At 50.1% G+C, this 11,604-nt stretch overlaps 1 protein-coding gene across 3 annotated transcripts in view; it reads right to left on the bottom strand.

Moving 5' to 3' along the window:
• Positions 1-5,141, bottom strand: part of ATP2B4 (ATPase, Ca++ transporting, plasma membrane 4) — a 121,451-nt gene extending 116,310 nt beyond the window's left edge. The window contains exons 1-2 of one of the 3 annotated variants that reach the window (XM_011931807.1): positions 4,890-4,909; positions 4,485-4,699 (exon numbers count right to left, since the gene is read on the bottom strand). The gene's annotated coding sequence lies outside the window, so the exon portion shown is untranslated. Of the gene's footprint in view, positions 1-4,484 lie in introns of all 3 variants that reach the window. The other 2 variants (XM_011931808.1, XM_011931809.1) reach the window with 2 other exon arrangements.
• Between the last annotated feature and the right edge of the window lie 6,463 nt (positions 5,142-11,604).

The raw sequence follows: 11,604 nt of genomic DNA, 5'->3' as shown, positions 1-11,604 counted from the left end.
TATTTGTGAATGAGCATCTTCTGGATAAATTCCTAGAAGTAGGGTTGCTGGGTAAATGTGTATGTAGCTTTGTTAGATACTGCTAACTTCCTCTCCATTGAGGGTGTACTACTGGTTTGTACTCCTGGCATTGATTATGCAACCTAGGTAGACCTTGCTATGAGGTGTTCTAAGCTAAGACTTTCCTTGAACCTAGCTGAGAGTCCTTGACCTTCCTACCAATAAACACACTGCTCCAAACTCCCTTTGCCACACCCCAAGTGAAGTGGCAGAAAGGCAAGAGGAAGGGAGTCTTATTAATCCCATCCCAGTTCATCTTCCCTGAGTTGTCCTAGGGGTTTGTGCATGAAACTTGGGAAACTAGAGCAGAGGTGAGTGATGAGGCTGAGGATCTCAGGCAGACAGGAACTGGGGTGAGGAAAGGTAGAAATGGGGGCTCTGCCCCTTGGCACCTATGTTCTCAATCCTTTTCTTTCCTTTGGCCTCTCCACTATCCCTTCACACATAGACTGCCTCTCAACAGCCTCTTCTCTGACCTGGGACCCTTGGCTCTGGTTCTCACCAGATCCTGCCTGGTTTCCCTCCTCAACCCAAGTTTGTGTAGGCTGAACACAGAGGACTGGCTTAAGGTAGAGGCAGAAATAGAAAGTCCCTGTCATTTCTGTTTTAACATAACAGAGGAAATAAGTCAGTGGAACAAGAATGGCTCACACAAGGGAAAGAGGAAAGAGGACACAAAGAGAGACACTGGCAGAGGAAGCCAAGGGCAAAACATTCCACACAAGCATTTTGGACTCCAGCCCCAGGGCCTGCTCTAATCCTATGACCTGCAGAAAAGGGGAAATGAGTGGAGAAAGGTTGTCATCCCAGTCTGACAAGGCAGAGGCCTTGCTTTTCTCATCGTTCTTTCCTTCTCAGCCCTACCCACCAAATACCGACTGGGATGACAGGAATCAATGCTTATCTAAGAAGCAGGGAGCTGGACAGGGTAGGGAGCCTTGTTTGAGAGGCACCCTTCGGGGGAAGAATTCAGATTGCCTGAAGAATCCTTCCAGAGAAGGATAGTTAAGACTCTGGGTGGGGTGTTCCTCTTCAAGGTCAGATTGCTAATCTAACCTTGGAGTTTGGAGCTAATCTAACCTAAATCAAACAGTTTTTTAGGGGTTTGGCTAACGGGGTTTGTCTTGGTCATTCTGGGGACTAAGAATGAACAAGATCCTTTCCTCTCTCCAAGGTTTAGTGGGTCTGCAATGCTCTGTCCTAGTGGGCAGGGCTGATCCATGTCTTTGGGTGCTGGGTCCAAGGCCAGGAGCATTGGGGGGGGAAAAAAAAAAGAGAGAGAGAGAGAGAGAAAAAAGTGCCCATCGGGGTTTCGGAGTTTTGGAGAGAAGCTAAATTCTTGAATAAGAGGCAGTTTGCAGTGGAAGGCTTGACCTGCTGACAGGTGGCAGGGAGCAGTCCAGCCCCTGTTCCTCTCAGGACCTCGGGTCAGTGGGAGTGGGAAAGAGTAAAGCCTCCCGATATCCTGGCCCAGGATGTCCAGCCCCTACACACCACCTTACCTCTTCCAGCACCCACACCTTCGGCAAATTCTAACCGCTCTCCTTCTGCCCCTAACTGGGTCCTCTCATTTTGATTTTCTTCTGACAAAGAGCACAGCAATGTGACAAATCTGCCTAGCCACGCCCTGTCACCTCTACCGTGGAGAGCAGGCTTTCCATTGTGCAGAAGGGAAACTGGAGGCCAGACGGCGGGTTAGGAACTCGCTGGCATCAGACTGATTCCAGGGCCCCCCAAACTGCCCGTACTTCTCTCAATGCGCGTTGACCCAGCGCTCTAACGTCCCAGGCTCTGTGCTGGGCGCTGGGAGTCCCAGGGGTAAGACGGGCTGTGCTCCTTTGACTTGACCTTCAATCCAGAGACTTGGTGGTAAATGGAAGGGAGAAGGGTCTGAGGCTCGGCAGGACCTGGGAGGCAGGAAGCCTCCGTTGGCAGCTCAGTTTGCATTCTCCACGGAGTTCTCAGACTACGGCAGAGCCCGGGAGGGTGGAGCCCAGCAGCGGAGAGGCTGGCGGGGCGGGGTCGCAGAGGCAGCGGAAAGCAGAGGGGCCGCGGGGTTGCGCAGTCGATCCGCCCCGAGCCCCGGGGGAAGGGCTGAGGCTGCGGGAGCCGATTTCCCGCTTTGGCAGCGACCCCAGGCTCAAAGCCGCGGGAGCAGGCAACCCGGTGCGCGCTAAATAACGACCTCACGGAGAAGCAGTCCCTGAGCCCGTCAACATCGACCCCTAATCAGATTACTGAAAATAGGAGGGCCGGCTGCAGGAACAGTGACACTCTGGGCCCCCACGATGGGAGGCCGCGGCGGAAGCGGCGTGATTTTCGGGGTTGCACCTCAGCAAGATGGAGGCAGGGAGGATGGGACTCCCGAGGAGGAGCAAAGAAATGGATCCCCTCCCTCCAGAACACGGGCATTGATTCTGTCTTGGGGTCCCTGCCCACTGGGGAAGGCCTCATTCCCTTATCGACCAGAATACAGGTAGGGAAGAGTCTAGCCAATGGGGTGCCGTCAGATCAATTAACACCTCAAAATGAAAATCGGTTCCTGTTGCTTCCTCAGCCCCAAGATGAGCTCTCCTCTAAGTGTTTTTGCTTCCTTCTCCCCCAGTTTCTCAGCTGTAGCCTTTACCACTCCTCCAAGCCCTGGGGCTGAAGGCAGGTGTTTCCTCTCCCCCAGCCTGATTCCCACAGATCTGTCTGCTTCAGGGTTTAGGGCCCACCTTCCAGAACACGCCTTACCAAGCTGCCACCATCCTTCCTGCCCCTCCCAGAGTCTGCTCCCCAAGCCACCACCCTCAGCCAAGGAGGGTAACTCAGCTCATGGGCTAGGAGGCCTCTTTCAGTCCCCTTCTTCCTAAACGCTCCTGGCCCAGCCTCTCCTCACCCCCAGGCTCCTTTCCTGGCCTGGCCCAGCCTGGAATAAGCCTGGTCTCCCTCCTTCAGGTAGAGGGCCCAGAGTGAAGGGGGCACAGGAGGGCCTCCAATGAGAAGCCCTGGAGAAAGGGCAGCTTGGGGAGGGGCTTAAGGAGCAGGGCGAGGGTCTCTAGACTCCCTGCCAAACTCCTCACCCAGAGGAGGGAGCACTACAGAATGGGATTTTGTTTCCCTTCCCTCCCCAACTCTTTTCCCCTCTCCACAGGGGCCTCAGTTGAGTGTCGGCCTGTTTCTTCATCTGACATTCCCCCTGCCCGGCCAGCGGGCGCCGGCATCATGTCTGCAAGTTATTGTAAGTCCGGCAGGAATGCCCAGGAGGGAGGTGCCTCTGGCCAGCAGAGTGCCCACTCCCCCCCAAGATGTGGCTGCCACTCCTGCACCCTCCACACCCAGTTGGAGAAGAGCAGCGGGTACCCTCAGGGAGGTGGAGGAGTGTATGAGGCCAGACTCAACTCAGGGAAGGATGCCAGCAGCCCCCTCTACCAAGAGCGAACCAAGTATGTAAGAGAAAGAGAGAAGGGAGAGCAGGAAGGACAATCCCAGTCTTAATTCCTAGCTCTTCAGCAAACCAAGGAAGTGACCCAAGACACTCAGGGACCCTTCCACAGATGCCTGTGGCCCACCCCATCTGCCAAACACTCACCAGCCCCACAGTCTCCAGCCTTGAAATCAGAAACTTTTCAATTCACCCTTCTCCTTCCTCCCCTTTGGGACCAGAGATGTGTGGGGCGGTGCCCTCGGAGACACTCATACAGTTGGTTCTGGACGCTCACACACTCTCAAACAACAGCGGTACGAGGGAACTCCCAGCTTTTTCCACAGCTAATTATAGATGTGAAAGTCTGAGGATGTTTTGCAAGCAGCACAGAGAAACTGCTGAGGTTTCTCTGCAAAGCTAAAGAAATTTAATTTGTGCACTCTCCTTGCCCCACTCCTCCCAACTTCTCCCAGCCCACCTCTACCCCATGGCCCCAAAGTGCCCCTCTCCTAGTTCCCGCTGCAGCCCCCCTTTCCTGCTGAAGATTTCTTTGGTTCCTTTTTTTTTTTTTTTTTTCCATCTCTCTTTTGGGCTTTTGAGAAAGGGAACAGACACGGAAAATATTTTTGCAACAGTTTTCCATCCTGCGTCTCATTCCCAAGCCAAGGGGGAAGGGGAGGGCAGGAATGGAATGGGTTGAGGGAGGGGAGATAAATGTTTTTTCCAAGAGCTCAATTTTGGTGTCAAAAAGAGAGTCCCTCCATTCCCCTACCCCATAGCCCAGGAATGACAAGAACTAGGAAAAGAGAGATAAATCACTTATTCGACTATACAGTTTCTCAGAAAACAGTATTTGACAAATCTGTGCACACACACATATTTTTAAAAATCCTCCAAACCCAGTCGCATGAAATATGCTAGAAAGAGGAAAATTGGGGAGTTTTAGAAGCCACTGAGAGAAAAGAAAGAAACAAAGTTTGCAAATCACAAGTCAATTCATTCTCTGCAAGCCTACCTCTCTTTCTAGCAAAGATCCAGGTTTCTCCAAGCGGGACTCTCCCTCTGGGTTTCCATGGATGGGGGTTGGGTGGGGTGACCACCCACCAGTCTCCCCAGTGTGGCAACCAAGCTGGAGACGCTGGCTTTGCTCTCTTGCCTTTCCGGCTAAGGCCGGGTAGTGGGCTGGGTCTCCTCCCCCTGCCCTTCCAATGGGAAGGACCTCTCAGGTTCCTGAAAGAAAAAGGGTGCAGGAGAGCTGGACGGGTGTCTCTGATCTTGCTCTCTTCAAAGGATGGTTCCCCAGGAAGTTCGTGCCCCCCTCCCAGCCCCCAGCGTTGGACAATCTCAACAGCAGAGCTTTCTTAAGAAAATGCTTGTCATGGCAACAGCTCTAGCTAACTCGGGCCAGACTCCGGCTCACCAGCTCTCCCCAAGCAGTGCGGGAAGAGAGAGGGGAGGAGCAGGAGCTGGAACAGAGGTGGGACTTGGCATGAGGCCAAACCATTACTCTACTGTTAAGGTGGCCCGATTCCTGCGGTTGCTTCCTGGTTCGTCTTAAGGGGGAATGGGGAAAGAAAGGGAAGAAATCCTCTCCCCTGTCAGCTTTCTTCCCCACCCTTGCTTTCACTTGTTGAATAGAAAGCTGAGTAGGGGTGGAGGAGGGGTGAGGGTGGAGGTGGGGACTGGATGTGGGTGGCGGTATTCAACGGTTGCTGGGCGGAGGGGAAAAAAAAAGGAAGCTTCAGCAGGCGGTTGGCTTCCTGCAGCTCCTACGGGCCTCTCAACTCAACCCCTTACTCACTTACATCCAGGACCCAGAAACCCAAGGTGTCTGTGGACACTTGTATGTCCCCTCCCACGTTCCTGCTCCTGTCTGAATAGGGGGTTCCTTGGAGAAGGAGAATAAATCGTTTTGTAAACGCATACACACACACACACACCTCCTCCCCGACACCTTATATACAGGTCACATTTTGTTCCCTCTTTCCCCTGTACCCACCAGAGGTATACTGACAGTGCATGAAAATAGCTGCCTACTTTTGAGTCCTGCTATGTGTGGGCTATGACACCAAAAGCTTTGTCTATACTATATCATTTCTAGTCCTTATGGCGATCTTGAAAGGTACTTGTTATTAGCCTCATTTCCTAGCTGAGGAAATTGAAGATTGAGTGTCTGGCCCAAGGTTATACATCTGGTTCATGACAGAGCCAACAATTCAAGGCCAAGTGAGACGGACTCCAAAGCCCAAGTACTTTCCTGTACTTGTATCATACTCCGGCACACATTTCCTTTTTAATTTGGACACACTCAGACATCCATGCACCCTTATACACAGCCTGTAAACTGTTAATCACACCCCCATACCCACACACCCACTAGCATTGTGCAACAGTGCCACCCATAGATTTTGCATAGAACTTTATGGCTTTCAAGCACAAACATGCACCATCAGCTGGTTCACACAACAACACATCTTCATTGACTGACAGATTCCCACACCTACCTCAGCAAACACACTCATGTTTATATGCTTGTGGAAGGCACATTGACATATATCTCATAGGTTATAGCTATGAGCTATGCTGTGAAGAAGGTGACTGGCCACTACTTCCCAACCTTTTAAACAGAGGGTTGGGAAAAGGCCTCTTTGATCCTATCATTCTAACCCAACACCTCACACCACCCCTGTCCTTCTTTGCTGTCATCCCTGCCCCCAGGAAGCAGAGCCACACGCACATGGAGAAACAGAGTTGTGAATTAGATCCAGGGGTTCAGTTTCCCCCGTGTCCAATTAGCACCCTTCCCAATGTTCTCTCATTTGGGTCCTCTTTTTCCTCTTCATTTTCTTACCCTGCTATTTCTTTTTTCTTTTTTTTTTTTTGAGACGGAGTCTTGCTCCATCGCCCAGGCTGGAGTGCAGTGGCATGATGTTGGCTCACTGCAAGCTCCGCCTCCCGGGTTCACGCCATTCTCCTGCCTCAGCCTCCTGAGTAGCTGGGATTACAGGCGCCTGCAACCACGCCCGGCTAATTTTGTTTTTGTATTTTTAGTAGAGACAGGGTTTCACCGTGTTAGCCAGGATGGTCTCGATCTCCTGACCTTGTGATCCGCCCGCCTGGGCCTCCCAAAGTACTGGGATTACAGGCGTGAGTCACCACACCCAGCCAATAATGTTTTTAGACTGGTTGGGCTGGGCTCAGAACTCAGAGTTCCTCAGTGTGAGGCTGGAGATTGCCTGCTGTCATCTGAAAACACAATCCAAAATAACCCTGGCTAGGGTCAGTGGCTCATCCGTGTAATTCCAGTACTTTGGGAGGCTGAGGTGGGAGGATCACTTGAGGCCAGATTTCAAGACCAGCCTGGGCAACATAGCAAGACCCACCCCATCTCTACAAAAAAAGTAAGAGAAAAAAAAATAAGCCCCTGCCTGTGCTTGAGCCTCTCCCTGCCAGCAGCCGAAGAAAGTTGCAGGGGTAGGGGGAGATTTTAGGAACACCCTCCATGGAAACTGTGGGTTGTTTAGTCCTTTTTGCCTAGTGATTGACCCTCCCACCCTCAAGGCACTTACAGGACCAAAGGTGACCTTTGTTCTCATTTCAGCCTCTTGCAACTCCATTGGTCACTTTCACCTTCCCAGGGCATTTCAAGAACAGAGTTGGTACCTTGTTAGATTCCTTCCTTCCTCCCTCCCTTTTCCCTCCCTCTTCCTTTCCCTCCCCTCCCTTCCTCTCCCCTCCTCTTCCCTTCCCTCCCCTCCCCTTCCCTTCCTTTCACCCTTTCTTTCTCCTTCCTTCCTTTCTTCCTTCCTTCTTTCCTTCCTTCCTTCCTTCCATCTCCCTTCCCTCCTTCCCTTCCCTTCCCTTCCTTTCTTTCCATCCCTCCCTCCCTCTCTCTGTCTCTTTTTCTTTTCTTTCTCTCTCTCTTTTTTCCTTCCTTCCTTCCTCTCTTCCTTTCTCCCCCCTTCCCTCCTTCCTTCCTTCCCTCCCTCCCTCCCTCCTTCCCTCCTTCCTTCCTTCCTCTCTTCCTTTCTCGCCCCCTTCCCTCCCTCCCTCCTTCTTTCCTTCCTCCCTCCTTCCCTCCCTCCCTTCCTTCCTTCCTTCCTTCCTTCCTTCCTTCCTTCCTTCTTCTTTTTTTCATTATAGGTCTCCCTGTGTTGCCCAAGTTGGTCTTAAACTCCTGACCTCAAGTGATCCTCTCACCTCAGCCTTCCTGGAAACTGGGACTACGGGCACACCCCACAATGCACAGCGCCTTTGTTAGATTTGGGTAGACCCTAGAAAAATGTCAGCTTCAGGAGCCCAAATCAATTGTTGGGGAAGACATGAGAAAGAAAGGAAAAGAAATGAATCAGCCGAACAGAGCTGCAGATTTAACGGCTTGTCAGGCTCCCTGCTGGATGGCACCAACATGACATTTTAGCACCAATGAGTGTCAGTTGCATCTTTATCATAAGAAAGCCAGTCTCTGAAATGACTCTTTAAACGTATTAGAGTATATTTTAAGCTCGTCTGCAGTGGCTATGTGTGGAGGCATTGCCTAACTGTTCAGTAAACTTGTCTTGGGGGAATAACAATTTAGGCCAGATGTATGGTCCCATTAAAGAAGTCTGCTTTGGCTGCCTGTTTTGTGGGGACTGGGAAATGATACCCTTTCATAGCTGGTTATTATTGGAAAGGTAAGATCTTCCCCTCAAGCTCCCTGGATTCCAGCGAGACAGGCTCTGCCTGGGAGGTGCTGTCAAAAGAGGCTCTGATGGCTATCCCACCTCTGGCTGGCGAGGATTCAGGGGCAGGCCAGGATGATGACTTTCAGGGTGGCTGCAGATCCTCCCCTTGACCGACTGTGGGGTTGTGGGATGAGAAAAAAGGAACCCCCTTCCCACTCCATTCCCACCCCAGCTCTGCTGCAGACAGGAGGGAAGTATGTTGTCCCCAGAGGACAATGTGACCCCAGAGGAGCCGAGTGGACCGTAGCCTGATCTCTGTCACTGAGCTGACCACTAAGGCCTGTGTTTTCTGGAAAGTTAGAAGCCTCAGTGCTTCGCTTCTTGCAGCGGCAGGTTTGAAGTCTAGAATGGGTAAAAATAAACCTATCCATAAAAATAACCACTAGATGTGGGAAAATGGAGTTGGCCCCGCTGGGGCAAGAAGGAGGACACTGCCTCTGGCATCAGAAGTTCATAGTCTGCATGTTCTGCTCAGCTCTGAGCAGTCCTGTTTCCCTCTTCTCCCAGCCGTCCTCTGGACTTCACAGGTTCCTGTTCTTTAGGTCTAGCCTGGCTCTCCTCAGCCTCCTGTCCTCCCCATAGCAGGTCAGTCTCTACAGGGCTTACATCACTGTGGACGCTGTCCCTACCCCATCTCTCACTTGAGGAAAATGCAGTCAGCACTGTCTCTCGCTTAGGTGTTTAACAGAATGTGTTCCTCTGCCTCTCGATGGCTCCACTTTGAGTTTTCCAAATCTTCCTTACCATTTCCTGCACCTTCCCCAAATGCAGACTTCATGACTCCCTGTTGTGAATATCTACCATTTCGCCTTGGCTAGAACAGCAGCCATTTTCCCCATGCCCGAACCCAGTGCTTTGGGATGTCCTTTCTTCTCACTGTTAAGACGGAAGCTGGGCCAGGCATGGTGGCTCATGCCTGTAATCCCGGCACTTTGGGAGGCCGAGGCGGTCGGATCACTTGAGGTCAGGAGTTCAAGACCAGCCTGGGCAACATGGTAAAACCCTGTCTCTACTAAAAATACAAAAATTAGCCGGCACGGTGGTGCACACCTGTAGTCCCAGCTACTCGGGAGGCTGAGGCAGGAGAATCGCTTGAAACCAGGTGATGAAGGGTACAGTGAGCTGAGATTGAATCGCTGTACTCCAGCCTGGGTGCTAGAGTGAGACTCTGTCTCAATAAATAAATAAATAAATAAAAATACAAAAAAAAATATCACTGGGCATGCCTGAGTACTGGGTAATCCCAGGTACTCAGGAGACTGAAGCCTGAGAATCACTTGAACCCCAGAGGCTGAAGTTGCAGTAAGCTGAGATTGTGCCACTATACTCCAGCCTGGGTGACAGAGCAAGACTCCATCTCAAAAAACAAAACAAAACCAAAAACAATGATTGAAACTGACATTTTATTAGCGGTCCTAACCCCACCTGACCCAAGCTGAGCCAATTACATCCTTTCCTGAGAGTTTTGCACTTACGATCAAATAGAAAACAAGGCTTGGTTCCTGCTGTGAATACTGTGAAGAGAGAGACTCTGGAAGCATCAGGGGTCAAGTTCCCTGCCCCCTGGACAAAGCCTGCAATAAATAAGAATACAGCTCACATGCATGCAAGACACGCAGAGGAGAAAGCTAAGGAGTGAGTGCCAGCAGCATTGGAGTTCGTTGTACCTTATATCCCACTGTACCCCTGCCTTTCCTGCAAATGAGTTACATGACTCATTGTGCATGCCTACGCTAGATGAAACTAGGTTTTTTGGTCACTTGTACTAAGTAATGTAGAAATGTAGTGTAGAAAGTAATATACAAAGTCTTTGAGCTAGTACCTACCATTTAGATTCAGTCATTTCTGTGCATTTTATTCATTCAGTAAGTATCTCTGAACACTTACTATTCAATTTAGCATACATTTATTGAATGTCTACTGTTTCAACGTCTACTGGGCCCAGATGAGGTATACAGAGGTAATAAGCTTATAGTTTAGTAGAAGGAAAAGATATTTTCACAGCGTAAGTAGCTACAATCAAAGATGCTATAATATTTTAAATGTATTTACTGAATGCTTACTATGTGCTAGGTAGTACATATTAAAAGATGAAATATAAAATGCTAGGAAACGCTAGGGGGTGATTGCCTCAGATGGGAACATCAGAAGACTCTAGGAAGGAGATAATATTTGCAAGTACCTGAAAAATCTTGGAAAGCAAGCTTTAAACTGTTTTGGATGGGGGTGGGGTTAGGGTGGGACATGAGCAAAGGTCTGGAGGTAGAAAGAATAGAGAACGAGGCCTGAGACCAGGAGTTCAAGCCTGGCCTGGGCAACATGGCAAAACCCCATTGCTAGTAAAAATACAAAAAATTAGCTGGGTGTGGTGGCACACACCTGTAATCCCAGCTACTTGGGAGGCTGAGGCATGAGAATAGTTTGAATCCAGGAGGCAGAGGTTGCGATGAGCCAAGATCGTGCCACTGCACTCCTGTCTGGGTGACAGAGCGAGACTCTGTCTCAAAAAACAAACAAACAAACAAAAAAAACACAAACGAATAGAGAAGAAAGACGGGGGAGGTGGTTTAGTTTAGTCAATGGAGGGCCCTGAGTGACCTCACTGGGTCTATGTTTAACAAGCTGGCTGTGGCAGTAGTGTGTAGGGTAGACTGCAAGCCTAGAGATGATGGGAGGGATAATCCAGGCACAATGCATTACTAGGCAATGTTATGGAACATAGTGATACGTAACATAGTCCCTGCCTTCCAGAAGCATCTAATCTGGTTGTGGAGAGATATAAAGTGAATAACAACAGAATAAAGTATATGCTGAAGTCTAAAACTTTGTTCCAGATGAAAAATCTAGTGAAAATTTAGCAAAGGAAAGCTGAAGATGGGCTGGAAGCTTTGCAGAAGGCTTCTTAGAGTTGGTGAGACTCCAGTTGGACTTTTTAATTATTTCTAATGCTTTTCTTTCTACCTCCTTGCAGAGCAGGCCTGGTAATGGCTGCAGGGTAGAGAGATGCATTTATCAGAGTAACTTCTGCCCCCATGTCCTTTGTCTATCCTTATTGTACAAAACCCAGGGCAAGGGTTCTAATGGGGAAGAAACTGGATCCAGGAAGACCCATTGAGCTCCAGCTAAGGGACTGGGGGCGTGAATGTTAGGCAGAGATACCAAGGCAGAAGTCCTTGGACTTGGCTTAGGTCAAGATGGCAGGAGATCAGAGAAGGCTGCTAGATGGAGACACAGATAGCCAGGGTTTACCCTCCAAGACATTCTCATGTACAATGAAAACAACTTATTCTCTGGCCGGGCGTGGTGGCTCATGCCTGTAATCCCAACACTTTAGAAGATGAAAGCAGGCAGATCACTTGAGATCAGGAGTTCGAGACCAGCCTGGCCAACATAGCAAAACCCCGTTTC

Source organism: Colobus angolensis, unplaced genomic scaffold (genome assembly GCF_000951035.1).
Source record: "Colobus angolensis palliatus isolate OR3802 unplaced genomic scaffold, Cang.pa_1.0 Scaffold91, whole genome shotgun sequence".
Lineage (NCBI taxonomy): Eukaryota > Metazoa > Chordata > Mammalia > Primates > Cercopithecidae > Colobus > Colobus angolensis.
This window is presented reverse-complemented; position numbering and strand designations above follow the sequence as displayed.